The sequence below is a fragment of the Macaca fascicularis genome, chromosome 6, assembly GCF_037993035.2.
Source record: "Macaca fascicularis isolate 582-1 chromosome 6, T2T-MFA8v1.1".
NCBI classification, from domain to species: Eukaryota; Metazoa; Chordata; class Mammalia; order Primates; family Cercopithecidae; genus Macaca; species Macaca fascicularis.
The window spans coordinates 172672154-172687087 of record NC_088380.1 but is presented as its reverse complement, the minus strand read 5'-3'; positions in this window follow the sequence as shown (position 1 = coordinate 172687087).

Sequence of the window (14934 nt, the reverse complement as noted above, 5' to 3'; positions counted from 1 at the left end):
TATATGTTTTAAAATATATACACAAACATCCAAAATACAATTTTTAAAGAATTAGGTAGAAAATTAATAGAAGAAAATGCTCAGATATTTATATGAGTAGTCTATATTCACACCACTTTGGGGAATTCTTGCCTTAGGGCATTAGAAGAAAGGTTGATCGGTCACAGTGGTCAGGACTGAGGGCTCCAGGGCCAGGCTATATGAGTTCTTGTGGCTCCACCACTCAATCTGTGACTCTCAGGCTGGTATGAGATTATCGAAGATTGTTGGGCAATGTGCTTCTGAAACCTAGCTCATCTCCACCCCTCACATACAGAGATAGCACTAGAAATAGTCATATTGCTAGGATGTATTTCTAGATGAGAATTGGGTCCCTCCATAATAAGTGGAAGTACCTGCCCTTGTAGAATGACCAACACATCCCTGATTATTTGGCATTTACTCAGTTTAGCACTACGTTCCTCATGCCTACTTTCTAAACCAGTTGCATGCAGACCAAATGGTCACAGCGAAAGGTAATGAATAAAATATTAACACATTGTGCCTAGCATACTTACAATCCCCCTAGAGAGGTTTACTAAATAAATTCAAGCTTTTAATTTTATAGTTATTAAATATAAAGGAATGTTTGAGAAAATGAGAAATTGCCAAGGCAAATTAAACCCTAGCTATTCAGCATGTGTGTCTTTAAACCAATAATGCCCACATCAACTGGGAGCTTGATAGAAATGTAGGATCTCAGGCCCCACCCCGGACTCACTGGACCAGAATCTACATTTTAAAGATGTCGCCTGGGTATCTCTATGCACAGGGAAGTTTGGGAGGCACTCATATAGAATAGCAAATGCATATTCCCCACCGATTTCCACATGGATCTCAATTGTGGTAATGCACCAGAGTCACCTATGGAGCTTTTATAAGCTTTTATACCTGTATCATTTCAGGATATTCAGGCTTTGGGGGGTCATTTTGGAGTTTTATAAACTCCGTGTTTCTGATTTATAATGAAAGCTGAGGACCTCTCATTTAGAACAAACAGGGGATGATTTTTGTTTAACCTAGTCACCTTCTTAGACCTCTGTACCATACAGAGATATTATTAGAATTTACTGCAGTGATTTAAGCCACTGGTTCTCACACTGCAGTATGTAATAGGATTACCCATAAGATCTACTGAAGTACAAAGTACTGAGCTCTACCTCCGCAATTGCTGATTCATGGGACCAATTTGTTTTTCTAAGTTCCTGAGTGATATTGATGCTTTTGGTCCTGGGACTACACTGTGATAACCACTGATTCGGTAACCTGGCTCTGAAGTGAAAGAATCTGGGTTTGAATGATAGCACTCTCGCCCACTAACTCCTTGGCCTTGAATGAGCTGCCTCACTTTTCCTCCTTTTGTTCCTATATTTGTAACATATGGATAATTTTAGTATGTAACTTAGAGGAATAAATTAGATGATTTATGTAAAGCATAGTGCCTGTTCTTTGGTAATGCTTACCAAGATAGTGATCACTTTTGTTTTCCAAAATTAAAGAATACTGAAGAGTTAATATGCATTTTGGCTATTGAATAACCTTATTCCTCAGGATGCTAGACTTACAACATGCTGTGCATAAAAAGATTTAAAGACCAATTAGGGATGAAAAAAATTACATATGGCTTTTTCCTCTTTCTTGCAGTTACAAAGCTCATTAGTTTGTTAAAGGCCCCAAGAAGTTCTGCAGTATAGTAATCTGTTTAACTTAATATTTTCTAGATTTAAATGCCTTGGAACTAATGTTATTTGGAATAAGCTTTGAAAAGCATTGGTTTAAACAGTTCTTTTAAAAACGAGATGGTGTATTTTTTGTACATTGACTTATCAACTCCAGAAAATGCTCCCACAAATTAATCACTATTTGACTGTAAATGCAGTGTACTGTCTGGTAAGCAATCTTACGAGAATGAATGAAAGAATGTCATGCAATTGAAAGGGGGTTAAGAACAATGGACAGAAGACAATCTCCTATTTGTACATACAAGACTAAATGAAAAATCCTCAACCACATCTCTTGTAAAGCCCAGATAATGGTGCTAAAGCTCATTGCCTGAAGTTTGATGAACCACAGGAAATGGTTACCAAAATTCTAAGCCTAGAATATATTATAAATACATGTCAAATTGCTTTTAATGACTTTAAAAAAAAAATTTCAAGGAATCCCAGGGCTTAAAAGAGTCAGAACGACCTACTATTGATGAATTTATTAATAAATAACTTTATTCATTCAGTCTACCGTCTTGCTTATGTCTTAGGTAAACTCATTCAGACCCATAGCTTTAAACTCATCTGTAGGTTGATAATACATTCATTTATAAAACCAGTCTTGATTGCAGTGAGCTGAGTTTGCGCCACTGCACTCCAGCCTGGGCAACAGAGCTAGACTCTGTCTCAAAAACAAACAAACAAACAAAACAAAAAACAAAAATGAAAACAAAAAACCTAGTCTTGACTTATTCTTTAACTCAACCTATATATCGAGCCACTGATTTGACATCCTCTGATGAAATGTCTAATAGGATCTCAAACTCAAATTGTCTAAACTTGAAATCTTGATTCACTGGAACTATTTCCTTTCTTATGTTTTCCTCCTCCATTGCTCTTACAGTCTTCTCTAACTTGGTAAATGGCAATTCCATCTTACCACTTCCTTGTGCAAAAAGCCTTGGCAGCCTCTTTGATTATTTCCTTTCACACCTCACATTATTCAATTCAACACCCTGTATATCAGATCTCTTTGTAAATATACTGAGTCCAGCTTCACCTAACCATTCTCATGGCTGTTACATAGTAAAAACAGCCACTCACTGTTGCCTAAACTAGTATCTATATTTTCAAACCGGTCTGCTTTCCATCCTGACAACCCAACAATCTAGTCTCACAGAGCAACCACAATGATCTTTTAAAAAGGAAAATCTTATCACGAATTTCCTTGTTCAAAATCCTAAAACAGCCTAAAATCCTTCATCTCACTTTGGGTAAAACCAGAAACACTCATGATGACCTCTAAGCTGTGTGATCTGGTCCCCTCCTGCCTCTGACTGCAATGTTCCACCACTTTCCTCATCCCTGAGCCTACTGCCCTCTGTATTCTTCCTGGGATATACTGAGTATATTCCCACCTCAAAACCTTTACATGTGCTATTTTATTTGAAACGCTGTTTCCTCAGATGTAGCTATGCGGCTCACTCTTACTTTGTGTAGGTCTCTGCTTAATGCCAATTAACAGATAGGGGTTCTATGATTATTCTTCTTTAGCTAAAACAAATTTTCTCTATCCTTAACTTACATAGCAGTTACTACTATCTGGCCTATAAATTTATTTATTACCTATTTTCTTTCAACAGAATGCAAGCTGCAGCACCATTTACTCACTACTCTATTCCCACAATCTAGATCAGGATCTTAGCACACAGTGAGCATCGACAAATGTTTGCTGAATGAATGAATGGCCTCCTCTTTCTAAGCCTCTATCTCAAACTCTCACCTACAGTTAAATTTTTACCAAATTGTCTTCCACCCATGTGAGAGATATTACTATAATTTAATTATCTTTCTAAACTTAGTCTCACCGCTTTCTATCCCTTTAGAGATCTCAGTACAGTTCACACTGCTCACATTCGTATTATCTACTTCATAGCAGGTGTTATAGTCAGTAATAACGCATTATATATTTTAAAAATGACCCGCCAGGTGCGGTGGCTCATGCCTGTAATCCCAGCTACTCGGGAGGCTGAGGCAGGAGAATCACTTGAACCAGGGCGTTGGAGGTTGCAGTGAGCCGAGATCATGCCATGGCACTCAAGTCTGGCGACAGAGCGAGACTCTGTCTCAAAAAAGAAAAAAAAAATGACCAAGGGAGTAAGTTTCAAACATCTCACCATAAAAAAATAATAGGTAAGCAAGGTGATGGATATGTTAATTAGCTTGATTTAATCATTTCACATTGTATGCATATATCAAAACACCACACTGTGCCCCATGATATATACAATTATGATCTGTCAGTCAAAAATAACACTAATAATTTGCAAAAATGAAAAAAATAAATAAAAATGAAAAGTTCTTCTTTGATGCTAGAACCTGATCACACTTCCTTTTCTTACATTTCCTATGATCAGGTGATGAAATGAAGGAAGCAAGGATATTGCCTGAGATGAAGCTCTCAGAATACTGACCTCTTTTTTTTTTTTTTTCATCTTAATTCCTTATGAAACTTTTGGCATTGTGCTCACTTTTATGTCCAAGGATCTGGTCACACATTGGTTAGAACAGTCAAAAACAATACCCAAAACAGCAGCAACAAAATTGCATATTTCTATAATAAAACATCATTATGTTACTATACATGGCAATAACTTGGATTAAAGTATCTCCGGGATACTGAAGGGTATCTGGTTTAAAGGTGAAAGGTGTCTGGCTTAAAATCTTGATGTATGATTAAAGAGGAGGGAAACTGTATGAGCCAGAGCTAAAAATAGGCAAGTCTTGTTTTATTCTGACATTTCAGCCAGCAGTTCCAGCCCTCTTCTGGGAAAACAAGTATCAAACAGGAGGACAGTGGCTCTGTTCCTTGTTTATAATCTACAGGGACCTGCTGATGGTTGGCAACACTTGAACAATTTAAAGAACCCGACCTCTATGCTCTAAAAGCATTTCAGTGAATATATAAAAATCTCCATGAGGACTCCAGTGTTTGGAAACATAATGGCAAAATTTTGATTGAGGCCCAGTATTGATTAACCTCTTTAAAGTTCTGGCAGTGACATTTCTGCCATTAAGCAGTTTGCCCATGCACTTAATATTGGGAAAACTGAACACCAGCGGTCAAGGGCTTAATAAGAATGGGCCTTATCATCTTTTTTCCAATTCCCCTTTCGGCAGAATATAGTCCCTCAAATGTTCCCATCGGCTACTATCAAAAGTACATGCATGGCTTCGGGAGCAACAAGGGAGCCCCCCAAAAAATCCCTGGAAAAGAAGAAAAGAGATCAATTTTTTTTCCTCCGCCTATTTTTACCTGCTACTTCATAAATCACTGGAGTGCTGAGTGATTTCATTTCTTATCTGTATAATGTGAAAGATTAAGTCTGTGCTCTACCTCTCAAAGATAGTTGCTAAGAACGAATAAAGTTGATGTTGCCTCGGGTCTTGAAATAGTCTGGAATAGACATTTAGGCCATGACCTTGGCATAACGGAGGATTCATTCCCACATTTTGTATTCCCCAGCTCAAAACAGGTATCTGGTGGAGTCCACTCCTACTCATGTCGAGATAAAAAGATCCCAATCTTCCAGCCTTGTGGTAGAGTTGGTGATAAGACAGCACACTATGGGAAATAATGTTTTTTAGACTATCTTCCATGAATCATAGGTCTTAGGAAGAAGCGGCTTTAGCAAGTTGTTATTTGAATTCACATATTATAAGAAACTGAAGCCCAGAAGAGTTCAATTCTCTACCCCAAATTATAATGTAATTAAGTGGTGGAAATAAAATATGATCACTGAAGCAGTGCTATTTCCATTTCACCTTTCTTTCATCATGTCTGTGGGTAACTTATTTCTCACAGTCTGGGAACCTGCATTTAATTTTCTCCCCTTTTGGTACCTCCCTCTACAGACAAATATGAGATAAGGTGATTGAAAAATAAATGTATAAACCTTAATAAACTTTGGCCAGACGTAATCCAAGTCTCAAGGTTATAAATCTCATTTTCAAATGTGTGTATCCTAGATCTTTATTTTGCTGGTTTCAATTGAATAAGTTTTCAGCCCTAACACTCAGAAAAAATTCATAAATGATTCAAAAACTAAGTTATATGGGTGAACTCAAAATAAACAATGGTATCAGTGAAAAGATGTAGGAAACCTTGGGGAGAAGGTAGAAATTGAGAGGACGGGGGCACATGGAGAGCCTTCTGGGGATGTTTATCATGGTCTATTCATAAATGAGGATGATTTTTACATGGGTGTGTTCACCTTGTAAAAAAATCTGACAATTTATGAGCTTTTCTGTATGTATGTGATACACCAATACGTGTGTGTATGTGTGTGTGTGTGTGTGCGTGCATATATATAATCTTCTTATAATTTAAGATCTAAGATAAGAGGATGCAGGGAATATACCTTTTCTCCAAACTAGTACATTCTTTTTTATAAGGAATATTTGTAGAAGTTCATCTATTTAAATTCCACAAGCTACATTTTTAGGGTCTTTTGACTTTGGAGAGTCAGCTATTTTAAATAGACTTAAAAGAGCAGAATATTCATCTCCAAATGATCTTCCTTAGAGAAGACAAAGATAAAGCACCAGAGGTGTTTTTACCTCCAGATGGCACGTGAAACAGCATTCTCTCCCCCGCGTTGGCCGAGGTAGGCAAGTTTCACTTTGCCTTAGGGTGATAAATTCACTGGCTGCTAATCACGATGGGTTTTGTGTGATATGGCATCTGTCTAACAAGAGCTAGATGAAGACTGCCATGTCTTTGACACCTAGTAGACAACTGAACAGCCTTTAGATCGCAATGATTTCTGTCACAGTCAATCTACCACAAACAGATGGCAAGAAGTGACTTAGAGTTGAATGGTTTCATCTTCTGCCCCTAATCCCTAAGCTATCTGGCCCTGTCCCCTTCTTTTTTTTTTGACAAATATGATGATTCATTCTTTATTGATGCGAGACAGTACATGTGGTCTCTTTATTTAAATCTGAAGTGACCCAGGTAAGCAAGTGTTGAGAAGTTTCTTTAGATATATATCCAAGCTAAAGGGATTAACTTCATAGTAACAGGCTATTATTTCTCTATACCATAGAAAAATAGGCAGCTCATGGAGGAAAACAGGAGTATCATGAAGAGAAAGAAAGAAAGAAAGAAAGAAAAAAAAAAAAACACTGCTAAAACCCAGAGAATGTTTACAAGTAATTCCCAAATCTAGAGGTCATTTAGTTTTCTTGAATACATGAATATTTTATAAACTGGTAACATCAGGGCTTTCTATCCTTAAATATCTGTCCAAAATGTTTTATGTCATCTGTTGGCAAATGATTTTAACATTCACTTTTCACCTGATATATCTTCCTGCTTGTACAATTCATTTCAGAGGCATAACTTGTTTTCTTTGCTAAGATTTCATTTCCTCCCATCTCAGAATTTGATGAAATCTATTTCTTAGTTCCTCGTTCTCCAGTGAAAGCTGACAACAAGTATCAGACCAAATGTAGCTGTCCCATATGAAGTAATTCATTTCTGTCAAAGATTAGACATTATTTTTTTCTTGACATAAGATGACTGATACTGTTCTGTTAGATCCAGAGGGGCAACTTAACCACTTAAGGACTAAGACTCATTTTAAAAAATATATTCTATTCAGAAGATTAGATTTTGATTTGGGGGGTTAAAAGGCAGGTGCTGTCAAGAAATGAGATAGTAATAAGAGTTGAAAAAAGCAGAACAATTTAAAATTAATACCATTTCTGACCAAGAGCAGGGAAAGGGCAATTCTGGTCTTAAAAGGGGTCTTAATTATTTGTCCATTTTGTAGTTATGACTGAGAGAAACGTAGTTCTTCTTACAGCGTGCATTTGGCATCTCTAGCAACAACAGGGTAGATCTCATTCTACCCTACCCAAAGTAATATAACAAATTAGGTTCTTCAACAATACCATGAAGGCTGGAGGCGGTGGCTCACACCTATAATCCCAGCACTTTGGGAGGCCAAGGCAGGCAGATCACAAGGTCAGGAGTTCAAGACAAACTTGACCAACATGGTAAAGCCCTGTCTCTACTAAAACTACAAAAATTAGCCAGGCGTGGTGGCATACAACTGTAGTCCCAGCTACTTGGGAGCCTGAGGCAGGAAAATCGCTCGAACCCGGGAGGTGGAGGTTGCAGTGAGCCGAGATGGTGCCACTGCACTCCAGCCTGGGCAAAAGTGAGACTCCATCTCAAAAAAAAAATAAAATAAATAAAATAAAATAAAGTGAAGTCTGTATATGATTATATGATGTGCTTTAGCATCCCGAAGAAAAATTTTAGAGAGAAAACCCAGATAAGGCAAGGAGCCCTAGAAGTTGAACCATGTGCTCTCTTTTCTATTTCTTTTAAAGCATTTTAGCAAGTGTTGTCATTTGAAAGAAAATGGGAATCTTTAAAGCTGTAAGCTGTTTCCTGTCAGATAGGAAGCCCATTTTAGGGAATGGAAAATAAAATCTAATGGATTGGTCTATCCATCCACATTCCTACCTTGAACGAAATAGCACAGTTTGAGTGTATTGTATAGGTTGGACTTCTTTGTTGTAATATTTCATTAACAGAAAAAGTCCTCAAGCCAAAAGAAAGCAACTAAGCAGATATCTAGCAAAAGAGCAAAAATAAGAAATCTAGTTGAAAAACTACTTCACTACACAAAGTGGTAGAACCAGCTATCAGATGACAATGACTTTTTTTCCCATTGTTACTAACAAGCTCTGATGTGCCATTTACTGTTCTAAGTGTCAGTTTTTCCGTCTTTCAAATATGAACAATAAACAAAGAAAATCTCTTTCTTGATTCCTGTAAGGATGGATTTGCAGATCAAATTAGGAGATTGCTTTGAAAAATTAAGAGGAGGTAAGCAGTGGTAAAGGCTTTTTAATGGAGATCTCAGGAGGCTTCTTATTGGCTTAGCCACTGAATCTAGCATTTCCTGTAGATGGTAGAGAAAATAAAGATTATTTTGCAATGGTCTTTTTGTTTTTTATCACTAGTTATAGCAGGGTATGGATGTATGAAGTGATTTTCTGATTACTGGTTTACACTGTTAATAGGTTACTTAAGGGGGCTAGGGGGAAAATAATCAAATTGAGACCCTACTATAGTCAGATATTTGGTTAAACACTTGTATACATTATCTCACTTAGTCCTCAAAAGAACTCTAAGTTTCTAAGATTTTGCCAGAAAACCGAGGCCCTTTAAGAACATAGTGGAAAGAAATTAAATGCTGCGATGTAAATTCCAATCCAAGTCTTATTTCTTATTTATTTATTTAGAGATGCAGTCTCACTCTGTTGCCCAGGCTAGAGAGCCGTGGCACAGTCTTGGCTCACTGCATCCTCTGCTCCTGGGTTCAAGAAATTCTCCTGCCTCAGCCTCCCGGGTAGCTGGGATTACAGGCATGTGCCACCATGCCTGGCTAATTTTTTTTTTTTTTTCTGTATTTTTGTATTTTTAGTAGAGATGGGGTTTCACCATTTTAGCCAGGCTGGTCTCGAACTCCTGACCTTAAGTGATCCGCCCACTTCCACCTCCCAAAATGCTGGGATTACAGGTGTGAGCCACTGTGCCCAGTCCCAAGTCTTATTTCTTTTTTTTTGTTGTTGTTGTTTTTGTTTCATTTTCAGATGGAGTCTTGTTCTGTCACCCAGGCTAGAGTGCAGTGGCGCAATCTCGGCTCACTGCAACCTCCACCTTCCGGGTTCAAGCGATTTTCCTGCCTCGGCCTCCTGAGTAGCTGGGATTACAGGCACCCACCACCACGCCCGGCTGATTTTTGTATTTTTAGTAGAGACAGGGTTTCACCATGTTGGTCAGGTTGCTCTCGAACTCCTGGCCTTGTGATCTGCCTGCCTCGGCTTTCCAAAGTGCTGGGATTACAGGCATGAGCCACCATGCTCGGCCCCAAGTCTTATTTCTAACAAGAACTGGATGGACACAGTGACTGCAGCCCTCTTCGCTTCCCTCCATGCTATGTGCTGTCACAAGGAAAATCTCAAGCATTTCACAACACCTGGGCAATGCTAGAAAATGGGACCCCAGAGGAAAGACGGACCACACTTATTTACTTAATCATTCACTCGTTCATTCAACAAATATTTATGGAGCAGCTCTTTTGTGCTAAGCATAGTTCTAGGAATCTGAGGAGGAGCAGTGAATAAGACAGAAAAAAGGTTTCTGCCATTTTATAGCTTACATTTTATTAGAGAAAATACAAAATAAGCCAGATCACATAAAGAAACTGAAATTTTAGTAGTATGTTAATTAGCTTTGTATATATGAAGGGTAATGCATTATCAAATGGATTATCAACATTATAGGCATATTCTGAGAGGCCAATATTTGCTTTTATTTGGCTAAAAATGATACATGCAACATTCCAGAACACTCTATATGAAACTGAAATGAAACATATTTTAACTATTCTCACCAGGTCATATAGCTTCATGGTTTTAGAAATCTTTTTTTCAATAAAACTTACAGTCTTCTTTTTGTCCTAGACCAATTTTATAGTTTTTGTAGTTAAATAGTTATCAATTACCTATGTGTCTTTGAGAAGTAACTAACTTGCTATATGTAAAGCATGATTAGCTAATATGTCTATACAAACCTTTTCAATTCTGCTATATTTTTATGAAAAAAATAAAGCAGCAAAATTTCACTATAAATCCCAGATTTGGACTAATTCCCATGAAGCAAAATAGCACAATATCCTTGGGATAATATATTGGTCTTGGTAAAAGTCAGCTTCTTATTAGCTTTCTTGGTTCCTGTATAATGCAATGAGAATTCAAACGTTGGATCTAGTTATTTATCCTTATCTCTTCACCCCCGTTAACTAATTCACTGCCATTTAAATTGAACTTAGCTTGCTCCTCTCCCTGCACATGCATGACTTGACATTTACACTCATTAAATTTCATATTCCACCCCTGAACCCTTTAGCAAAGGAATTTCTACAAAACAACTAGATCTTGTGTTGTTGTTGGGGTGTCATTAAGTTTATTTTATTTTCACCTGCAAACTTTACAACATTTATTTAAGCAATATATTAATACCATCTGCTACAAACATTAGTCAACTGAACTTCCGTCTTCAACAGTGGGGAGATATTTGTTTTATATCCAGAGAAAAATGCATTAAAAATCCTAAGATGCAGCTAATTTTTTATATTTTAGAAATTTATATTGTTATATGCAATTTGAATTTATAAAAGGCTAGTGAGACAAAGTGAAAAAGTCATTCCTTATAAATTTAGTTAATTTTTAAAAGTAACAATACAATTTATTTCTTATGTATCAGTTTGAATACTAGCTTTAGCTAGTGAAGTATATTCTACAATGATTTTGAAAATATACTGTTGAGGCTTCTGAGTATCATCCAGTAAATACTGGGGTTATATTTTTCTTTGTGTGACATTTAGCAATGTCTAATTTTCAGATTTTTAATAAAAATCATTGAAATTAGGTTTATACTTATGTTTTCCTTTTTCAGAGCAGTTGTTTGCCAGCAAAATGACTTCCAACCTAAGCAAATGTAGGTTATTATTTTTGGTGCCTTATGAAATGGGAGACTATGTTACCCAGATACCTTTTTTTTTTTTTTTTTTTTTTGCTTTGAGATGGAGTCTCGCTCTGTCGCCCAGGCTGGAGTGCAGTGACATGATCTCAGCTCACTGCAACCTCTGCCTCCTAAGTTCCAGCAATTCTTATGCCTCAGACTCCTGAGTAGCTGGAATTACAGTCATGTGCCACCATGCCTGGCTCCTAAGTAGCTGGAATTACAGGCACGTGCCACCACGCCTGGCTAATTTTTATATTTTTAGTAGAAACGGAGTTTCACCACATTGGTCAGGCTGGTCTTGAACTCCTGACCTCAGGTGACCCACCTGCCTCTGCCCCACAAAGTGCTGGGATTAAAGGAGTGAACCGCCGCGCCTTGCCCTTATCCAGATACTTTAACTCTTTTCCTAATACATTAAAACTCAGTTCTAACCCTGTTAAGCTAATTAAAATCTTGCCCTCATTATTCCTGAAAAAAACACATATATTTATATTTGTTTAACTGACAAAGCTTCATTGTTTCTCTTGTATGAATGACCATTGCATTTTATTTTCAGTCGAACATTTTTTTTTCCAAGTTTTGTACCTATATTGTGCATTTAAAATATTTTCATATCAAACTGAATATTGCATGCTATTGTACTATACTTTCCATCAATTCCCTTCGAATACATTATATCCACTCGCCGAATTTTATTTTACAATGATCTTAATACTGAAGCAGTTTATTGCCCCTTAGAGGTTTTTCATGGAGCCATGGTTTACTAACAATTAGCTTTAAAAATCTGCCACACATAAAAATATTTATGCTTAGTTTACATATACTCCCCTGGAGATAGAGAGATAAAACTGTACGTACTCCCCCTGAGATATCTCTGCACGTCATTACATTTTAACCATCTTATGTTCCTAGTTCTTTTCTGGCCTGTTCAGTAGACAAAAATATTTCCTTTTATTAAAACAATATTTTCACATGCTGATTTACCTATAGCTTTGTTTCTATTCATTCATATGCACACCCACACTCACACCTACACACTGCTAAAGACCGTCAAGAGGACAATATTTGCAGCAGGAAAGAACTGGCATAGATCATTTTTAAAAATGTCTCCAGTTCTGTCTGAAGGTAGTCATATGTTGGCTGAAGCAAATAATTTTCTAGTGGCATTATCTGAAAGTACTGGTTGATACTGGAAACAATGATTGATTTTAAAAATAGACAACCTTCAGGTATGCCATCATTTATTAAAAACATTTGCGACACTATGTGACTCTCCTACTACAGATAAACTATTTTACAGGGATTATTCCCCACGACATGTAAAATTTACAGAATAAATATATTTATTATTCAATCTGCTCTTTTCCGTGTGTAGACATGAGTACGATTTTAACTCCTTTTTAAACATTTTTGCTTTTATTAAAAATGTATTACCTGCTAAATTAATAGCTAAATTCAGTACATTAAATTCGTAGTTAATTTCAGAGTCTTTATAATTTCAAACATAACTCTTCAGTCATATTTCCCAATTTGGGACATTCTTTTTTAATAAAAACAAATGATGTGCTTATGATTTTTTCTATTTGTGCTCTAATTTCTAAAAAAAAATAAAAAATAAAACCAATAAAAAACTGTTGGAAGAGAAATGGAACATCAATCCAAATTCTAGCATGCTATTTTATAGGCTGCTGATTGTACGAACATAAGAAAGATAGTGTTGCCTGGTGAAGAGAATCTGACACGTGCATAGATTATTTGTGGTTCTGGCTCTCTCCCTCCCTGGTGATGTGATCTGAGGATAGTCTCTCAATGTTTCTCTTCTTAATTAGTCAAAAGGAGTGATACTAGGGAATACTGCATGCTAATTGGGCAATTCTTAGGTTAGAGAAAGAGCACATTGTACAAGAAAAGACAAGGAGAAAATTTGGAAAAATGTCAAACACATTTTAAAGACGCATGCATTGTTTTGAAGGTTTGACTTGTTGAGCTTTGTGAAATAGCATGATGTCCAGGGAGGTGATTTCTATGTACACCTTAAGTTTGACTCACTTACCAAGATTTGAGGAACTATTTGGCAACATTTCATCAGAAGAATTTCAGGATTTTTATAACTATACCTTTCAGACGGTCCAATTTGAGCACAGGGATATATAAACAAATTTTATGAGCCAGCATTGATTCCTGATCTAATTATTGTTCCCTAGGACAATTTTGGGGACAGGGACCAGAGATGTTGATAGGGACATAAAACTGGAAAGGAAGGCAAGGAGTAGATTTTTGAAGAGCTTGAATTGTGTCTCAAGGACTAAAAGTATTTATTCTGAAGACAACAGAAACCTTCCCCACCATCCACTCCAGAGACTTACTTAAACAGATGAACACTTAAAATATAAATATCTGCTAGTGATGGTGGCTTACAGAGTTAAGAGGGAAATCTTAAGGAGTTGTGAATGTCAAATCACATTGAAAGCCTCAATTAAGGCAGTCTATAAACATCAGAAAGAAATTTTAGATGAGAGACAGTCTCTAAGAGGACTCCCAGTGATCACTGCCTTATGATACTCATGCCCTTAGGTAATTCTTTCCTCTTAACTGCCTGTTAAACTTATTGCCTTGCTTTTGCAAATAGAATATGGCAGAAGTGATGGAATGTCACTTCCAAGATTAAGTCACAGACTATGAATCCTGTCTTGTGTGCCCTCTCTTACTCTCTCTTGGACTCTTTCCCTGAGAGAAGGTAATTGCCATGCTGTGACCTATCCGTGCAGAGAGGCTCATGCAGCAAGGGAATAAAACCTGCCAATAACCACATTCATGAGCTTGGAAGCAGATTTTCCCACCCATAATCAAACCTTCAGATGAGACCATAGCCCCAGCTGACAGTGTAAGCACAGCTTTATGAGAGACCTTATGCCAGAGGCATCAAGCAATGACAGGCCAGAGGCATTGAGCTATGACATCGAGCTATTACCAACAAATGTGAGCTAATAGATATTTAATGCTTTAAGCCACTATGTTTTAGGGTAATTTAGTATGCAGCAACAGATAACTAATAAATAGAGATTTAAAAATAAGAGCATAGAGATAAAAACAGTGACAGTTAATATTTCTTGATTTTTACTATGTTTCATATAACAATCCTAAGATAAATAGAAATAATAGATTAAATTTTTTTTGGAATTATATGAACCAAAGCTGCTATAAGTAATGTAGAAACTAATGATGATACGAGAGTCAATGGGAAAGAGGATAGAAAGATAAAACAGAGAAAAGAAGAAACTGGGGTAGGTAAGGAAACAATAAAAGGTATAATTATTTGAGTACAATTGGTTTATAATATTATTTTAAATGCTAGTGGAAGTAATATGGGTTTATGTTACTATTGGAAAAAAATTTAAATGTACAATATGTAAAATACATGGTTATAAAAATACTTTTCTTAAATTATAAAAATACTTTTCAATTATAAAAATACTTCTTATAATTTAAGGAAACTGTGCAAATCAAAAGATATACTAAAAGTGTAATGCTTTATAACAAACAGGCAAAATGTAATAAACTTTTCTTTACAACATTTTC